Consider the following 20475-nt stretch of genomic DNA (forward strand, 5'->3'; position numbering starts at 1 on the left):
CAAACAAAAGCAGAGACACTAATAATTCCTGGCCCTACCTTTGGAAGCCTGGACAAAAAAGATCTATTTATACTTTCTTTGATCTATTTATATTTTCTACTTCTTCTTGAGTACATTCTGACAATCTCCATTTTCCTAAGTAAATCTTTATGGAGCCTTTGGGTACCGAGACTGGTAGTCATTTTATATATAAGTAAAATCTATCTTTAGGTGCTAGTGGTGGTTTTGATGGAAATAGAGCCACTTGAGCTCTCGAAGCAGTGGAGCAGGCCACCTCCACACAGCGAGCTACCCCTAAATTCTTTGCCACTAAACTTTGGCCCTCAACAGCCTAACAATACCCAAGCAACGCCAGAGCACTGCCAGGGCAAAATCTACCGCAGATCAGGAGCACAATCTTGCAATGGATGAATGTGGAAAAAAATCACAGAAGTGGGTCCGTCACATCTCAGGAGGAATCTGCTTGCAGTAAGTGTATTACATGAATAGGCAGGATGCAAAATTACACCACTTTGAGCTCACATTAAAACACATATACGTTGTTTTTTTAAAGTGGAAGAAAAAAAAAAACACGTTGTAGGTGATTGTTCTTTGCCTCTCAGTTTCCTAAATTTACACAGTTTTTTTCACAGCAGAAATTTTCCGGAAGAAAAATAACACGTTATGTGAAGGATGAGCTAGCTATCCATTAGACACCCTGTTCCGAAGGACTGACATTGGGAAACACACAAAGCAAATCAAACTAAGGCAGGAATGGTTGCTAGTTGTAAATTAAGGAAGCTGAAACCTAATAAACTGAGAAGCTATGTTAAGCAGGAGAGCTTCATGTGGACCCCGGGGGAAGGGAGTCAGAGGTTTGACTGGCCTTACCTAACACTCTCCAGGAAAATAAAATACCAAATCTGGTGCAAGTAAATCCAATCAAGAGAAAAGTCTTCATTTTGGCTTGCCTGAAATACCACATCAAGTTATCTTTGTATCTCTGACCTCATGCGCATCAAGTAATATTCAGATTAATAGTTTGGCATCCCAGATTATATGAAAAGGTGGTGCCAAACAAGAAGAAAGGCACTGAACACTCACTGAGCTGCTGGTGAAAGGGGGATGGTGATAATAATAGTACCTAGCTGCAGGTAGTGCGTGTGACAGGATTAAATGAGATGATCCATTTAAAGAGCACAGGGCCAGTACAAAGTAAGGACTATATTGTTACATAGTAGCCATTAATAATTCTATTATCACAAATGAGGAAATTAAGCTTAAAGTAATTTGGCTAAGGTTCAGGTGCTCAGTGGCAGGCCCCAGAACAAAAGCCCAGGTCTGCTGGATAAGCTTTTAACTTATCCATTCTTCAGGGCCTTAGCTTTTCTTCTAAAAATCTCCAGCTTGCAGAATAAGAAGGAAAAGGAAGTATGTTCAATAAGGACACCAAGAAAAACCAAGAGAAACAAATCTGATGCAATCTGTATTTATACAGGATTCCATTAAAGGCCTTGGCAGGACTTCGAATTACTCCTTTACAGTCAAATTTCCCTACAATGGGACACCACTGCTACACAGCAGACAGAGAGCCTCGCTTATTTCCTTAAATACAATATTCAGTCAATGCCCCTGTATCAATGACAATGAAAGCTTTAACTGTACACTGCGTAATACAGTTTGAAAGCATTTTCACAAATGACAAACTAGGAGAAAATAACTGCAACACATATGACAAAAAGCTAACTTCCTTTATTAACAAAGAGTACATACAAACCAAGAACAAAAAAGTCAACTCACTTAAAAATGGGCAAAATGTAAGAACTGCAGATCACCGGAGGGAAGGAGGGGAATAAGGCAAAGAACTAATAAGCATGTGGTATTATATCCATATAACCTCACCCTAAATTAAAGAAAATGAAAAGCGAAATAACAATTTTCCCCTTCTCAGATAGGCAAATCTCAGAAAGGTAGGCTACCCAACGTTTACAGGGATGAGGAGAAAAGAGTCTGCTTATATATACTGTTGAGAGAAGAATAAATTGCTTTTCTAGAGGCAACTTGGCACTACCCACAAAAATGCACATACCTGAAACCCCGCAGTCCCACTGCCGTTAACTTATCCTACAGATACATCCCCCAGAGTCTGCCAAAATACCTGTAAGAGTGAGCAATATAACTTTGCGGTTTCTGAGGCTACACTCTCCATCAAGAGGCCTCCTCCACAACTAAATTGAAGCAACTACTTGACTTGGAGGTGATGGGTCCTGGAAAACACACTTAAAAAAAATAAAAGTGAAAAATAAAAATGAGGCCTAATTAAATGAATTATGCTTCATCCATACAATAGAATGTTGTACAGCTATTAAGTGGAATAACGGCAATCTACAGATGATGTGAAGCCATCTGCCAGATACAGTGACAACTAACAAAAGGCCTGGTATACGTAGAGGCGTATGTATGGTATTATGCCTTTTATGTAAACAAACACATAAACAGACAGATCCATTACAGCACATTCATAAAGTGATTCCGTGGAAGAAACTAAGAAACTGTCTAAGCAGTTCCTTTAAACGAGAGGAATAGAGCATGAAAATTTGACTTTTCACTTTTTACCTTTCTGTATTGTTACAATTTTCTAACCTTAAGAATATACTTCCAGGGATTATCTAGTTGGTAAGATTTTAATTTTTGATTACTTCTTTATATTTTTAAAAAACATTATTTAAATATGTAAATCTTAGTGTTTAGTGTTAGGCTCTGCTAGTGCTGGTTGGACAAACTCTCTCTTTTGGGTAACAAAAATGGTGACTTAGATGGGACTTCGCCCTGAGTGGGCTTTCTACCTGTGGTTCAACAACCCCTGGCTGGGACGGTCTCCCCAGATTCTGTCCAAGCAGCTGCCTGGATTAATTGCTCCAGGGACAGATCTGTACTGCTTGCTGCTGACCAGACGTGGCTGACCTACGGAGCTTCCATTTCCAGTGAGAGAAATTGGGTTCTTGGCTTGGAAGATGTCTACTAGACATAATTGGAAACTGGTTTTATTATCAAGGCTTTGTCTGGGTTGTCATGTTTGAGAGAGAGATGCAGAGACTTGGATATGACCAGAAAGTTTTAAAGAATTAAGATTGACTTTGGAAGCCAATAAATGCCCCTTGGGATACCAGCCTGGTACCTGGCTTACATGGGTCACAGCAGGGTACACCTGTTACTCTCTACTACTGTTGCTATGGTCTCTGATTATAAATTGAACACGCATAATGTCCCCTCTAAGGCTCGGAAACCATCACAGCAGAGGCGAGTGCATTGTAAGAGCCAGATAAGAGGGGCACAACGGGCAGACAAACCTGACTCCATCTTGAAGCTAGTCACCCTTCTTAATTGAACCTAGACCTGTTGCCCTATTTCCCTCAAGACTGAGGAATGAACAACAAAAAGGAGAGATTTGTAACCCGCAGAACCAACTCAAAATGGGCTTATCCTGTTTAAAAAGATACCGAGTTGCTTTTCAGAGACAACAGACCAAAACTGTAAGTCATGCAGCTGAAGCATGTGTAGAGGAGAGAACTTTGATCTCCAGCTGCACCAAAGAAACAAAGTCTTGCCCCCTCACTCCCCAAAACCAAAGGACAAGGACACAATCAGAACCGGAACACTGGAACCCTTTCAGAGGTACAGGGTCCACTGTCCAGGAAGATGGGTGCCGAAGCCCCTTACCATAAATGGGCAGGCTCCAAGGTCCTCCAATTAACTGCTCCACCAGTGCTTCCACATACCTATTGCCCCAACCCCTTAAAAACATACATCAAACCCTGGATCGGGGAGTTTGGGTTTTTGAGCCATAGCTTTCCCCTTCTCCTTGCTTACCGCTTTGCAAATAAAGTAACTCCAATTTCTTCACTGCAGTTACCAGTGTTTAGTGTTAGGCTCTCCAAGTGCTGGGTGGATGAACTCTTTCTGTTTGGTCACAACTGCAGAATTATTCACAATAGCCAAGATACTGAAACAACCTAAGTGTTTGTCTATGGGCATATGGATAAAGAAGACACACTATGGATTATTATTCAGGCCTAAGAAGGAAATCCTGCCATTTGTGACAACATGGATGGACCTTGACGGCATTATGCCAAGGGATATAAATCAGAGAAAGACAAATAGTGTTTTACATCCCGTGTGGAATCTAAAAAAGACAAACTCATTCAAACAGAGAATGGAATGGTGTTTTCCAGGATTTGGGGGATGAGGGGAATGAAGAAAAAAAAAGGGTGCAAACTTTCATTTACAAGATGAATAAGTTCTAGGGACTTAATGTATAGCATGGTGATTATTGGTAATAATACTGTATCATACACTTGAAAGTTGCTAAGAGGGTAGATCTTCAACATTCTTATTACAAAAAAGAACTGGTAATTATGTGACACGATGGAGGTTAGCTAACACCTGGGTGGTGATCATTTTCCAGTACACAAGTGTATCAAATCATCGCATTGTAAATCTTAAACTTACACAATGTTATGTATCAATTATACCTCAATAAAAAATTACATATTAAATAATCTTATACTACAGTATTGTACAGGATCTTCACAACCGCCACATGATTAGGACTAAATGTCACATCCCCATGGTAAAGACAGGGAACTGAGGTGCAGAAAGAAACCAAGGTACACAGGGGTTAGCAGCTTTCAAGGTCCTCCAAGACAGGAGACATCCATCTTAACATAGGTAACAGGATTTTCCCAGAGGCAGACAAACCACTTCTCAAAGGCCCTTCCTCTTTCCCCTACCAAAGTCGTTTCTATGCTTATATTCATGCCATTAGATATAAACATAATTTGAATACAAGATTAATCAACCAAGTGCTTTTCAAGTGTTGTGTCAGAATTACCACACCATTATATAACAATAGAAATATTTAATTTTTCAGAAAGGACAAAACCTAAGACTGATCCAGCAGTGAGGAAACTAGAACACTTGAACCACTGCCTAGGGCCCTGACTATAACCATCTTTTTATACCTCAATCTGGAAGCAAGGAACAAGCTGTAAAACTGCCTATGCACTTGGGCTCAGTAATTTCAATCTGCAAAATACAGCTCAGGATAAAAATAAATCATTTGTGAAAACAAGGAAAAAGCAATGGCTCTTTACATACAATTCTGGGGAAACTAGATATAGTTCATATGTTTTAAGAACAAGAAAATATGTAAGCAAAACCTAATACAGTGGGACTACACTATAAGCTCTATTAGGGAAACGAATGACTGGTGTTCAACAAACGCCTGATAAACGAAATTAAGAAAGCTACCAAGCTACTAAAATGACGAGGATGTGAATTAACCTCATAAAAAAAAAAAAGAGCAGATATAAAATACCCTTATGCAGACTAACAAGACCTACATAAAAAATTTATGATTATAATAGCTAACTCTACACATACTGTCATGTAATCCTTACCACAACCACAGAGGTTAAGCGCTATTACTAACCCTCATTGTAAAGATGAGCAAACAGAGGAACAAAGAAAAATTAGGGACACCCTAAGACACCCATATCATAAGAGGCTGAGCCAGGATTTGAATCTAGGGCTGCGTGGCTTCCAATTCTTAACCACTACGTTTGTTTACCAACTACATCTTTGAGTTCTCTTTCCTAACTTATCAAATGAGGATTAATGGCCCCTATCTTGGGTGCTTATTATAAGGATTACTTGAGAAAAGATCTGCAAAGCCCGTATTTGTCTAGAAAAGAAGGTATTCAAAAAATGGCAGGAGAATTTTCTGAATTCGTGATACATTTACAGTTAATGATATACACACTGATAAGGACTCTGGGTTTTCTTTTTGAAAGAGGTAAAAAGAGTACTATAGCCATGGTAACTGCAAGTCCTGCCCTCAGCAACCCCATTGTGCTGAGAAAAGGTATTGAGGGCTTAAAGCAACCCAGAATTAAAGTGATAGATGGGTATGGAACAAGACGTTTCAACTAGTCAGCTCTGAGTCAGGCTTGGGGGAAACAGACTCTGTCACACTCAAGGAATGACTGTCAAACCCCAGAAACTACAGATCAGGCTTTGGGACAACTTAATAGTACTTACCACCAGGACTGCATTCCACCTCCTCCATTAAAGGGTGATGGTGCTTTTTAAACTTAATGCAACCCCCTTTCAATTGAGGGGCACTGCAAGTGAAAGACCTGCTTAAATCTTTAGGCCTCCTCCATTCAATAGTTATTGAGTGCCGGTTAAGTGCTGGAGATAGATACTAAAGATGAGATAACCCCAACCCTGTTCTCTAGTGGGGAAGGCAGGCGAAAACAAGATAAACACAGACAAAGAAGAGAATTTCTGGCAGGCTAAGTACTATGGCTAAAAACCCAACAAAATAATGTAAACTAGTGACATGGGAGGACCCTTTTAGATGAGGCAGTTAGAATGGGCTAGGAGCTGAGGTCTGAGCAGAGATCTAAATGACAAGGAGACACCCATGTGAAGATCTAGGGGAGGAAAATTCTATCTAGGCAGAGGCAAAGTCCTAGAGGTCAGGGGCCTCAGGTGGGAATGAGCTCCCTTCCGTACCGGGGCCCTGAGCCTAGGAGGTGGAGACTCTGCCTGCTGTCCCAGAAAAGCATAAACAATATTCATAGGTCCAGTGACACATAGGTCTCACAGGAGGAAGCTTTCAAGGGCCTCTGCCAAAGTTCTGTCTTGGAGGAAGACCAGGGAGTGCACAGGGATGGGAGCAGACAGGCTTTAGACTCAATTCTGGCCAGTCCTGGGAGGCTGAATGAAGATGAGAAGAATCACTGAGCCTCCCTCTGTTTGCCCATCTATAAAATGAGATTAATAACTCCTACCTCCTGGGTTTATTGTGAGGAATGAGTTAATGGATGTTAAGTGCTTAGCACAATAAGCACTAAATACTCAGTACTGGCGATAAAATGGTTGTGTAACAGTAGTACAAACAAAAAGGACATCAGATACAAAGGATTACAGTCAATGTTATTATGAAATACTAACAAATAGTGTCCAATATACTAAAGAACATAAAATGAACAACTTTAGTCCTAAGGAAGTGACAAGTTGATTCAAGTAGCTGGAACGGCCTCTTCACCACTGTCCTCAAGTTTCAAGGACACAGAAGGAAGACTGGGTCTAAAGCAAAGACCATTTCCATTCCTTCAGGCCCTTTCCTAGGTCACACTAAAAGAGCTGAATTAGCCTTTTTTACTTGAAGGGCTAAGAAAGGAAGTAAACAGAAGGGGAGAGTCAGAGAAGGAGGAAGGGAGGAAAGAAATTGGCCAAAAAAATTCCCTTGCCTTCTTCCCAGATACTTGAAATGCTTTCTCCAAGACCCTAGCTTTTCCTCCCACAATTAAAATTCAGACAGACAGCAAACACAGGTTGAGTTTACTCATTTCAAAGTACTGAGAACGAGCTGGCTAAGTCAGCGGCTCTTCCCAGAGGCAGTGCCCAGGCTCGGCTCCAGAATATGTGCTGAATGACCTTTGGCGCATTACTCAACCTCACTGAGCTAATTATCTCACTCACAAGTTCCTTCTCGTTTTCTCCCCATCACAGTTTAAGGCCCAAAGACTGGCCAATGTGCCAAGCTAGAAACATGGGCATTGCCCTTGCTTCCCACTCTCAGTCAGCATTTTGTAACAGCTACTTCTCCCCTTGCTGAGTGGTTGCCCAGTCCAGGGTCTCCATCAGTTCTCATCCCATTACTGCAACAGCTCTCATGGAGCTCAAAGCCTCCCCAGACCCAAATCAATACTGTCTTTTAAGCTGACATCTTCTGACTGCCTATTTTATGACAGACACTATACTAAGTACCGTATTTTGCTGTGTATAATGCGCATGCACCCACATTTTTGGCCCAAAGTTTCAAGGGGGAAAAAATCTTTCATTTTAATTTTTTAATTCAAATTTTTATTTGTTTACATTTAGGTACTTGTTTTTTGTATTATATACTATAAAGGAATTTTAGCATTCATTTTTTAACAAATTATGGTACAAGAAATTTTATGTAATAATTACAAAACACAAGAACAGATACAAGGTACAAGAAATTTTATGTACCGGTAACAAATTTATGGTATTTACACATCATAGAAGGCCAAGAACTCTTCATCGTTGCAAGTTCGTGATAAGGTTAACAAAATCGATTATCGTTTTCCAGGGTATTTTGCATATGGATATCGTTATTGATTTCTAGAGTTACACTTTAACTCATAAGCATAAATAAAATAATTAAAAACATTTATATAAATAGGAATTAGTACTACCCATGTATAATGTGCATCCTTGCTTTTCCCTGACAAATTTGGGCAAAAAAGTGCACATTAAACGCGGCAAAATATGTTACTTTATATATATTAATACATCATCTGGGGTCTACTTCATAGGTTCGTAATGAAGATTATTATTATTCCTATTTTACAGATGGGAAAATAGGTTCAGAAAGTAAGCTACCCAAATGACAAAGCTAGCAATTATTGGGGGAAGGAATTAAAGCCAGGTAGTCTGACTCGGGTCAACTAGTACTGTGGCTAACCTTCCTCACTGCTACCTCAGTGGTATTTCTAAAACACAAACCTGATTGTAAGACGCCTCTGTTTAAAACAGTTCAGGTTATATGTCAATGGTATCTCAATTAAAAAAACAAACAAACAAACAAACAAACAGGGGGCCGGGCCGGTGGCTCAGGCGGTTAGAGCTCCATGCTCCTAACTCCGAAGGCTGCCGGTTCGATTCCCACATGGGCCAGTGGACTCTCAACCACAAGGCTGCCAGTTCAATTCCTCGAGTCCCACAAGGGATGGTGGGCTGCGCCAAGGGATGGTGGGCTGCGCCCCCTGCAACTAGCAACGGCAACTGGACCTGGAGCTGAGCTGCGCCCCCTGCAACTAGCAACGGCAACTGGACCTGGAGCTGAGCTGCGCCCTCCACAACTAAGACTGAAAGAACAACTTGAAGCTGAACAGAACCCTCCACAACTAAGATTGAAAGGACAACTTGACTTGGAGAAAAGTCCTAGAAGTGTACATTGTTCCCCAATAAAGTCCTGTTCCCCTTCCCCAATAAAAAATAAAATAAAATAAAATAAATAAACTAAAACAAAATAAAATAAAAAATAAAAAACAAATAAACAGTTCAGTAGTTTCCCTACAGAACAGAGTTCAAACTACTCAGTGGAGCAGCAGGCGGTCGTGAGTTAACCATTATGACCAGACCAAACTCGATGGGAGCTTAAAAGGAGGGAAGCAGGGAGCCTTAGCAGGGGGGCAGTGGCGCACTGTGGTTATGACCAGAACTTTGTGGAGTGAGCCTGCCTGGCTTGGGGTCCCAGCTCCACCATTTCCCAGATAACCTTGCACAAGCCATTTCCTCTGGGAGCCTCAGTCTCATCTGTAAGAGAGATAGTACCAGTACCTACTTAATACCTTCACACAGGTGTTGTAAAGATAAAAACTTCGGTAGCACAGAGCCTGGCACACAGTAAGCTCTCAAGGTTATTACTGCTCTTACAGCCCACACACCCAGACTCCTTGCAGTTCCAACCTCCAGGTCTTTGCTCAAACAAGCTGCTTCCTCTGCCTGTCCTTCAGAATTGGGCCCAACCAGGGCTTACTAGGACAGGGGCTCATTTCAATACTGTCCCATGGCAGGGGTCAGTGGGCTCTCAACCACAAGGCTGTCGGTTCCACTCCTCGAGTCCCACAAGGGATGGTGGGCTGCGCCCCCTGCAACTAGCAACAGCAACTGGACCTGGAGCTGAGCTGCACCCTCCATAACTGAGACTGAAAGGACAACAACTTGACTTGGAAAAAAGTCCTGGAAGTACACTGTTCCCCAATAAAGTCCTGTTCCCCTTCCCCAATAAAATCTTAAAAAAAAAAAAAAAACTTCTCCGACGGCAGCCTGGCCTGCCCTCTGGGCCACAGCATGCAGCACTCTACACTGCAATTGCCTGTTTCTGAGCCAATCTCTCCCTAGGCACTGACCTCCTTACAGACACCCCCAGCATCTAACAAGCAAGCCTTGCCCTTACAGGGTGGTCAGATGCTTGTTAGAGATAACCTCAGCTTCCTCACTGGCAAAAAGGGAATAAAAACAGGAGAGAGACCAATACCACCCCTCTGAAGGGATGTAGGGATTCAAGGAGACAACCATGTAAAACCTCGCTCTTTGAAAAGTGCTATCCACGGGTAAATGTAGGAACTGTTTCTACTCCTTAGAGGCAGGGGGAGGAAGGCAAAACACAAGGAATGAGGCACCTGAAGACAGATCACAATTTCACCCCTGGGGCCAAAGAAAAGCTGTGTTCGGTTGTCATGGGGAGGCTACAATCTATAAACATCAGGAGCTGTGGAGTGGGTTTGTGTGGGTTCCTTTTAAGGGAGGGTGTCTTTTTTTAAATATACCTGACTAAACTGTTCTTACAGGATTCTTTAATTGAGGTATCACTATGTTACAAAGGAAAACAATTTGGAGATGTAGTCATTACTCCACAGGGCCTCCAAAGACATTTACCTGAATTACAACCCTTTCACTGCGTATGGGGTTTTAAAAATAAATAGTTTAACAGTTAATGAATTAATCACCTTATTCTTAAATATTAATTTTTATTCCTGGCCTTTATTTTTTAATACCAGGACATGGCTAACATTTACTTAGTCTTCACCACAGGTTAAATCCTTGACATATATCTCATTCCCAAGAACGCAGACAAGTTGGCAGTATTATCCCACTTTCCAGAGGAGGGAAAGGAGGCTTGGAGCAAATAACTTGCCCACGGTCACCAGCTAGGTGGAAGAGCTGGAATTTCAGAAGCAGGACCTCTTCCAAAACCCACTATACTTATGCTGCTTTTAAAAATAATACCTTTAGGGGGCGGCCGGGTGGCTCAGTTGGTTAGAGTGGGAGATCTGACCAACAGGGTTACGGGTTCGATTCCCACATGGGCCAGTGAGCTGCGCCCTCCACAACTAGATTGAAGACAACGAGCTGCCACTGAGCTTCTGGAGGGGTGGCCGGATGGCTCAGCTGGTCAGAGCGCGAGCTCTCAACCACAAGGTTGCTGGTTCAATTCCCATCCAGGGGATGGTGGGTTACGCCCCCTGCAACTGAAGATTGAAAACGGTGACTGGACTTGGAGCTGAGCTGCGCCCTCCACAACTAGATTGAAGGACAACGACTTGGAGCTGATGAGCCCTGGAGAAACACACTGTTCCCCAATATTCCCAATAAAATTTTGGAAAAAAAAATTAACACTTTTGGGATATCTAAACACTAATGAAATGAAAGGAGTACTGTTAAGTATGAAAATGAGGGGAAATTTTAAGTGTCTTTCTCTCTTACAGACAATAGTTACGTAGTTATGAATGAAATACAAACTAACAAACTAACAAACAAGGTCCATGAGGGAAATTTTACAAACATTTGTGAGAGGAATAAAACAAAAATAATGGTGACATAGACAAGTCTTCACAGTTCAGCAAGTTTTGCTAACCTTATGAATTAGGTTTTCTTATTCCCATTTTACAGAGTAGGAAATGTAGGAAATGGGTAACATTTACCAATACGTACTTCCAATGATCAATGGGAGGCCGTTATGATACTTGAGTGTGGAAACAGAGGTCCAGACAGGTTAAGTGACTTGCCCTGGTGGATGTCTGCCTCCAGCGTCCACGCCAGTGAGAGGCCCAAGAGGTTTAAACCACATGCCCAAGTTACATAGAGCCCCAAGACAGTGGCAGATGCTGGAATTCAAATTCAGGCATTCTGCTCTAAATCCTGGTTCTTACCACTACATGCCATGCAGCCTGAACACAAAAGGCCGCCTCTTTCTCTTGCCTTTCTCAATTACAGATGTATAATTCTCACAGAGGTCATAGCATGACCAATTTCCTACTCATTAAAGCACACTGGAGAGCATTCACTACTCCATGGGACAAACGGACAGTCGAGCAGCCCAAACCATCCATTCCCAAGTGTCTCAAGAAAGGGAGAAAGACAGCCTGAGCTGCGAAAGTGGAGCTTCTACAATTAAGGAATGTTTGCATGGTCAGGAATGGAATCTGGGGTGAAAGGGCAAGGCCACCCTTTCTCTCAGCAGTACCTCAGTCCTGGGTTCCAGGCTTCCACCTGTTTGATACTGTGATTAAAGTGACTTACTCAGGGGGGGAGGGGGAGAGAAAGGGCGAGGGCGGGGGGGGGGGATGGCAGCTGTAGAGAGAGGAAGATGTAAGAACACCAGGATTGCAGACAAAGAAATCTGGACTCTATTAGCCATGACTCTGGACAAGTTACTTAATCTCAGTTTCCTCATCTAATAGACAAATTGTAAACATTGAATAAAATCCAATAGAGGGCCAGCCTGGTGGCTCAGGCGGTTGGAGCGCCATGCTCCTAACTCCGAAGACTGCCAGTTCGATTCCCACATGGGCCAGTGGGCTCTCAACCACAAGGTTCCCAGTTCAATTCCTCGAGTCCCGCAAGGGATGGTGGGCTTTGCCCCCTGCAACTAAAGATTGAACATGGCACCTTGAGCTGAGCTGCCGCTGAGCTCCTGGATGGCTCATTTGCTTGGAGCACGTCCTCTCAACCACAAGGTTGCTGGTTCGACTCCAGCAAGGGATGGTGGGCTGTGTCCCCTGCAACTAGCAACGGCAACTGGACCTGAAGCTGAGCTGCACCCTCCACAACTAAGACTGAAAGGACAGCAACTTGAAGCTGAGCACCCTCCACAACTAAGATTTAAAGGACAACAACTTGACTTGGGGGGAAAAAAAAAAGCTCCAATAGACTACTCAAAAAAATGCTTGGTGTAGTAATTATGATTGTAAAATGTCCACATTTCCAGGCCAGGGTTCCACAACCTAGAAATCCCAATACCTGTGCACCTGTAGAAGCAAGGAAGGCATGTCAATCCACCTAACCATGCACCTTTTCCATGCAAAAAAGAGACCTCTTGAAAGTCAAGTCTCCACGAGGACAAAGAGAGCCCAAATAGCATCCATGATGCCTGGGAGTCAGCCTTTTTAATCCTGGGATTATGTTTCCTGACACGGAATAAGCTCTCATTGAATACAACCATCGTTTTAAATCCTCCCCCAGCCTCCTCCTCTCCCTCTTTCCCCGAAGTCCACAGATTCAGGCACCACCTCCCTTTAATACAACTGTACTATTTACACTTGGTGACTCATACCAGGCTCCAAAAATTTTACGGGATTTCTGCAAGCTCATTGCTTCCATTTGGCCAAAGAAAGCAAAGGACAGCTGGATGGATACCTAGCCCAAGATCTAGCAAAGTTGTCACACCATCATGACGAATCAGGGTTTCAATTTGCAATAGGTTAACCCAATGGTAGTCAGTCAACAATCTGCAAGGTACAGTTGCTGAGAGATAAACAGGGACAGCATCCTCCCTTTTCTTTCCAAGTTTATAATCTTGGAAAGGAGGCTCTTAGCATACATTTTGGCTTAAAGAATGTTTATCAAGAAAAATGTAGGGCTGGCCCGGTGGCTCAGGCGGTTGGAGTTCCGTGTTCCTAATGCCAAAGGCTGCCGGTTAGATTCCCACATGGGCCAGTGGGCTCTCAACCACAAGGTTGCCAGTTTGACTCCTCAACTGGGATGGTGGGCTGCGCCCCCTGCAACTAAGATTGAACACGGCACCTTGAGCTGAGCTGCCGCTGAGCTCCCGGATGGCTCAGTTGGTTGGAGCGCATCCTCTCAACCACAAGGTTGCCGGTTCGACTCCCACAAGGGATAGTGGGCTGTGCCCCCTGCAACTAGCAATGGCAACTGGACCTGGAGCTGAGCTGCACCCTCCACACCTAAGACTGAAAGGACAACTTGAAGCTGAACAGCACCCTCCACAACTAAGATTGAAACAGGACAACAACTTGACTTGGAAAAAAGTCCTGGAAGTACACACTGTTCCCCAAAAAGTCCTGTTCCCCTTCCCCAATAGAATCTTTAAAAAAAAAAAGTAAACTTCCCTCCATTACTTCCTAGAAAGATGAGGAAGGAATGTTGGAGGTTACAGACAAGGTGACCAAAAATATGGTGAATGTTTAAAAATTTTTTTTAAATTATAGTGAAAGACACATTGCCATTAACCCCCTCAAAATACTCCCCTTCGCTTCAAACACACTTATCCCATTGTTCTCGCCACTTTCTGAAGCAGTTCTGGAAGTCCTCTTTTATGAGTGTCTTTAGTTGCGCTGTCATGGTTGCCTCAATGTCCTGAATCAATTCAAAACGTTTTTCTTTCACGGTCATTTTGACTTTGGGAAAGAGCAAGAAGTTGCATGGTGCCAGATCCGCTGAATAAGGTGGATGAGGACACGCTGTGATGTTTTTATTTGACACAAATTGCCATACCAGAAGCAATGTGTGACACAAAGCGTTGTCACGATAGAAGATGAAGTAAAGACACTCACGAAAAAGGACTTCCAGAACTGCTTCAGAAAGTGGCAAGAACGATGAGGTTAAGTGTGTTCAAAGCAATGGGGAGTATCTTGAGGAAGATGAATGGTAGTGTGTCTTTTACTGTAATAAACTTTTTTATTTAAACATTCCATTGTATCGTTTGATCACATCTTATATACTTTAGAGCCCTGATTTCCACGCAGTGTCAGCAACTGCCTTTGTGAATAACCAGGTGTTCTCAAAAAACTGTTAGTTTTACTCACTGATGAAGTAATTTAAAATCTAGATTTCTTATCATTGCCTTTAGCATCTTGTCTGGGGTTTTGTGGCTGAGTATATTCCTATAAGGAAGAACACTTGGAAGTAATTTTTAAATGGTGCTTGCTCTTAGGATGCACTTTCAAATTTCAGATAGGGAGTTTAAGCACCTTTAAAATCCAGGAAGAAGTAAGTACCAGTAGCTGATTTCCCACAGATTATGGGAGACCTTGGGAGTAGAGGGCTAAAAGCATTACATCTCACTTTCCCCAACTCCAGCCCAAGGCAAACTACCTGCTTCCCTTTTAAATTTCATTCTACCTACACTGCTAATTCAAAGTGAAAAAGAAAGCTGGGATGGGGAGGTGGGGAAACATTTTTTAAATATACATCGGGTAAGAGAACTTACAAGTAAACATATTGTATGTAAATACAGTACCTCTCTTCATGAGAAGAGTAGCTTACATTTAATGGAGAATTCAAGGAAGACTTCTTTGATAAGTTTAGGCAATTTTGAATGAAATAAAACATGGAAGTGGCAGAGGACATGGAGGCAGAAGAACGCTGAAGTTGGGTGTGAGGACAAGCTGGACGCCTCGGCTGAAAAAGAGACAGTGGCAGAAGCGACTCGGACGAGAATGATTGGCAGCCTGCCCAACAGAGCACATGAAGGAAATCAGATCTGCTACAACAAACTCCCAGACACTGGGTTTCTAAGCAAGGTACTAACAAAGACTCAGGGCAGGGTAGACCTTGGAGATAATCAGCCCCTCACTTTACAAATGGGGAGAATGAGGCCCAGTAGCATTAAATGACTTGCCTGAGGTCTCACAGTGAGTGGAAGAGCTGGGACTAGAGCCAAATCAAGATCAAATCCGTTACTGAAGAGGATCTGACATTCATGTGAGGGATGGGGGAGGGGGAAGGACCAAGACACAAAACGGTCTAGTCATTCAGGTTTGTCCTGATTAGGGCCCAGAATAGGATCATGCTGGAAAAAGGCCATGACAGGTGACAGCCAGGGAAATAGGTAGAGATGACCTAAGACATTTAGAAAGGAAAAACCCACTAAGACTTAGAAATAGATTAGAGATGTGGGTACAAAGGGAAAGAGAGCATCATAAGGCATGACCCCCATCAAAGAAGGTCATCTTCCCACCAGCATTCGCCTTTCTGAAGCTCCCATACAGAGCTAAGCCAGCAGCTTCCATTCAAGGTGCAAGCACCTGCCTTTCCCAGGCCTATTTCCAGAACCTGGAACACCAAGAAGGACCCCTTGGAAATTCCAACACCTGGGACCCTGGCAGTATCTCAGACTCCTTGCCCATGGTAGGAGGACAGGTGAGGAACCAGCGACACAAGCTGGCTGATGATCAGCTATGAAGTATTTACTAGAATGATTCTATGTCAAGAATTATGCTCACATTTAAGCAAGAAATATTTACGCACTTAAATTTAACAAAATACATAGCAATCAAACTCCTGGAGAAGTTTCAGCCATCGTTTTAAAAGCTAAATGCTAGAATAACTGAAACTGAGTATAACTGATAGTCCTCAGAAGGGGACCATGCCTGGTACAAACTTGAAGGGATGTGTCTGGATAAAGAGAAAATGGAAAATAATACCCCAGCATAAAGCTAACCAACCACCTTTCTATTTTCACAGAGAAATCTTTGGCTATTATGTATAGCATCTCACTACTCAAAGTGTATTTCAATAACATTAGCATCACCTGGGAATTATAAACACAGATACTCAGGCCCCGCCCTAAACCTACTAGATCAGAATCAGTATTTTAGCAAGACCCGCCCCTGCCCAAGTGATTTATACTCACATTCAAGTTTGAGAAGCAGTGGTGTAGTTGAACAGTGCACTGTACAGAGCAGTACACAGATAAGCACCAAACAGGCAGACGAAGTACCTGTTCACTTGCTGTATACCACAGTTTATGTACTGCTCAGACAGACCTCCAATGTTTTCTCATGAATTTGGTACTTACTAATAATGACCAAATAATCTAAATATGGCATCTATTTCACTTCCTGAAATAGCACAACCTAGCTTCAGGGCTTTCTTGAACATGAAATATAAAACAGCTTAGTTATTCTGAAAATATAATAATGGTTAATTTTATTCAAGTTCCAACACTGAGTTCAGCACACTTCTCCACAAGCCCCATTATTTCCTACAGGTTCCTGGGAGTCTCATTATATCCCCTAGCATCCCTAAGAAGCAGGTGCTTGGCAAACGTCCAATCTCCAAATGACATTCAGAAGGATGTAGTCCTAAAAATGCAGTATTTTCCTGCCTTGTCCTGCCAGTATAGCTTCGCAGGCCTAAACTCTCTCCTCCACGGAGGCCCCTTACAGCTGCACACTCAAGTACTTCCTAAAAAAGGAGAAAGGTCAGAGGTGTCATTATCCCATAAGCACTTGGGGTTTCAGCTGTGGCAAAATTAATCTGGTTAGGGGCTCAGGCGGAAAAGCCCTAAGTAAGATCTGGAAAGGCAGAGGGAAATACAAAAGAACCTACTGAGAGGCTCTTAAAGAGAGAAGAGGGCCCAGATACTTGTAGATTTTAAGGTGAGGGTTGGGAGCAAGGCTTGGCAGATATGTGAGAGGATGATAGGGAGAGTTAAGTCCATCCCCCACCTGCAACCCATGGACAAGAACAAAAAAACTAAGAGGTTCCTCCAAATGACCTCTTTTCTTGATAAAAGGAATGAAGAAAAGCCAATAGAGAGAGGAAGTTTTATTAGCTGAAACCAAGACTAAAAGAATTTCTTGAGGGAAATAAAGCAAAGAAGAAAACAGTACTATCAAGGCAGAATGGTAAAGGCAGCAAATCACCAGGAGGATTAAGAGTCCTGTGAATAACCAAAGAAATGAGAGGGGATTCATTTCCGGTTGGAATCCAGCGCTTGGGGCATCAGGTAGTCCTGGACCTGAGGTCACCTCCGGTGCCAGGGGAAGAAAGGGGAAAATCTCTACTGCCACCAGCAAGCAGAGCAGTGTCCAATGACAGTTAGAAACCAAAAAAATGCCTGGGGATAGAGCAAGCCGAGAGGGAAGAGAGTTCCTGTTACCAGAAATCAGAAAAAAGGTAAAGTAGACATAGAAAAGGAAAACATGCAGACACCCCTTTAGGAGGGGGACCCTCCCTTTAGGGGAAGGGAATTCAGGAGGTGTGACTAGGAAGTGTGCTCAGAAAAAAAAGCCATAAAAGCAGAGAAAGTGTTGTGCTCAAGATACCCATTCATCAAAAGAAGAGGAAATGGGTGCACTGACCATAGGAAAAACACCTAAATGGAAATGGGAAGGAAAAAAGGGAAGGAAACCGAGGAAAGAAAATGTCTTGGAGGGCAGAAAAGCTCAAGAACCATGGACCATAGTTTGGTAAAGATCGGACTCAGAGAAAAAAGGTGTGCCCTCCCAGATTTAAGAAGCATCAGGAAGGTTACTGCTCCCTGAGAATTGTGTAACCAAGAGGGGTGCATTCTGTACATCTGGGGGTACACACTCTCAGACATTAAAATAAGTATCCCCCAGGAAATAAGGTAGTTCGATTTCGGGAACTCATGAAAAAAGATGCAAATCCAAAAAGTGACTGGAAAGTGCAGCAAATTCCCTTATTTGTGTAATTGCAAATATGTACCCTTAAACTTCAGGATTTCGATTTTATTTTCAGTAGCATCAGGAAACGAGGTGCACCCCAGAATTGCAGGGTTGGAGAAAAGAAGTGTCCCCTAAATTTAAGAAATTCTGGAAAGCATTTTGCCATATTTGGGGCCTGGAAAAGGGATTTTTCCTTGGATTTGTGGAAACAGAAGTACCCCAAAACTTGGTTACTGGACTCCAGGTTTGAGAGAGTCGTTAATGCGGCAAACTTCCAAATTTGAAAGGGAGTGCTTGCTCAGATTGAAGGCTCGAAAAAGGAAGTGTCCTCTCAGTTTGGGGGGGTCTGGGAAAAGGGATACATCCTGTTTGAGGGGCTTTGGAAATTGAGCTGGAGCCTCAGAAAGGGGGTGCACCACCCACATTTTCAAAACTAGAGAAAGGGGACACTCCCATAGTCGGGGGTTAAGAAAGGGGTGTGCTTCCCAGAATAGGATAAAACAGTCAATTAAAAAAAAAAAGCGTTCCCAAAGCACAAGAAAACAGCAAGGGCTGGTGGTGGAGCTCTCGGGGGCCTCACAGTTCAAGCTGTGGCCCTAGCGCTTACCCCCCACCCCCAACACGGCCCGCTCCGCGCCCTGGGCCCGCACCCCGCGGCCCAGCCCCCTCAGGCGGCGCTGATTGGCCGCGGCCGCCGTCACTCCAGCGGGCAACCCTGGGGATTGGGCGCCGCTCGCACGACCGCCACGCTCTCAGCAGCGGTCCCCGGGCCTCCCTCCGGGCTGGGCGAGACGGGCCAAGCAGGGAGCGGGGCCGGGCAGGGGACCCGAGCAGCGGTGGCGTCCGTAACCGTCCCCGCCCCCACGGCGCGCGCCTGGCGCGGGTTCGCCTCGACCCGGCTTCGGCCACCCGGCTTCGCCTCGCCGCGCCTCACCGCGAGCTCACCTCACAGCCCGGCTCCGGCTGCGCCGCTCCAGGACCAACCGACAGAAGGACTCTGCGTGCTGCGCACCACGTGACCCTCGGGACGCGCCCAGCGTATCCCCCGCCCCCCACATACACGCACCATCGCCACCACCGAGTGACGCAGCTCTCCAGCTGCCCCGCCCTCGGCCCCGCCCAACCCGATCACCGTGGCGACGACTCAGGCGGGCCACGCCCACTGCCCTGACGCGCGGGAACCCGGCCGGCGCCCTGATGCGGACGGAGCTCGAAGTCCCCACTCACCTGCAATCAGTGAGACCAAAGCAAGCCTGGGACTGGGCATTATCCATCGCCTGTTAATTTCGCCTCCTAAATGCCTGTCGAAGCCTCCCACTTCTCTCCATCCCATTCCCAACGGCCGGGTCTAGACCACCATCACCTCTCTCCTAGGTGATGGTTGTCCCCTCCAGCCTATTCTTCTTCCCCCTTCCAATCCATTCTCCACACGGACAGTAGGAGCTTTTCAAAACGCAAATATAATCACAGGCTCAAAGTCTTTTTTCCCCACTTTTCTTCGGATTAAGATCTAAGCCTATCTACCAGGCTCTGGAAAGTCTGGACCTAACCTGCCTCTCTCACATGCTAATACATCCAGCTTCCCCAGTTCTCAGCCTCTTTCAAATCCTCAAACAAGCCAGGTTCCTTCCCACCTCAGGGCCTTTGTACTAATCCCTCTTCCACTTTGTCTCATTAACTGCCAGGTAAGGATTCCAATTACTGGTGTGAAGAGCTGTATTTAGCCTCCAGAGACCAAGATGGGAGTTGCAGCCACCCCAGAAGGTTCTGAGATGTTTTCCCAATGAGACTTGGAAAGTGCCAAAGAGAAATGCTAACCATTTGTAATTTATGAGGGCAATAACTTTATTTTACATTGGAAAGACAACAGAGCAGCCAGATTGCACTTCTTTAAATGTAAATCTAATCATGTCACTGTCCTGCTTAAAACAATCTCTCCATCTGCATCCTCCACTCTTTCATCCGCTAGCCACACTGACTTTCTGTCAGTTGCTATGGCTCTTTCCAAGCTCTCTCCAGCTGCTGGGCCATTGAATAGGCTGCCACATCTTGCAAAGCTGACTCTTCATCATGCAGGTCTGTTTGTCATCTCCTCAGTGAGATCCTCTTTGATTACATTATCTAGAAATGCTTCCCTCCGTCACATACAGGCCTCCCCCATAGCAATTACTCTATCACT

General features: G+C 43.9%; 1 protein-coding gene across 5 annotated transcripts in view; it reads right to left on the minus strand.

Moving 5' to 3' along the window:
- The window catches only part of PHF20 (PHD finger protein 20), a 116270-nt gene extending 96896 nt beyond the window's left edge, over window positions 1-19374 (minus strand). For 3 of the 5 annotated variants that reach the window (XM_074317600.1, XM_019733064.2, XM_019733056.2), the window contains exon 1: window positions 19242-19374. The gene's annotated coding sequence lies outside the window, so the exon portion shown is untranslated. Of the gene's footprint in view, window positions 1-10869; window positions 11045-19241 lie in introns of those variants that run through there. The other 2 variants (XM_074317598.1, XM_074317597.1) reach the window with 2 other exon arrangements.
- Between the last annotated feature and the right edge of the window lie 1101 nt (window positions 19375-20475).

Source organism: Rhinolophus sinicus, linkage group LG13 (genome assembly GCF_036562045.2).
Source record: "Rhinolophus sinicus isolate RSC01 linkage group LG13, ASM3656204v1, whole genome shotgun sequence".
Lineage (NCBI taxonomy): Eukaryota > Metazoa > Chordata > Mammalia > Chiroptera > Rhinolophidae > Rhinolophus > Rhinolophus sinicus.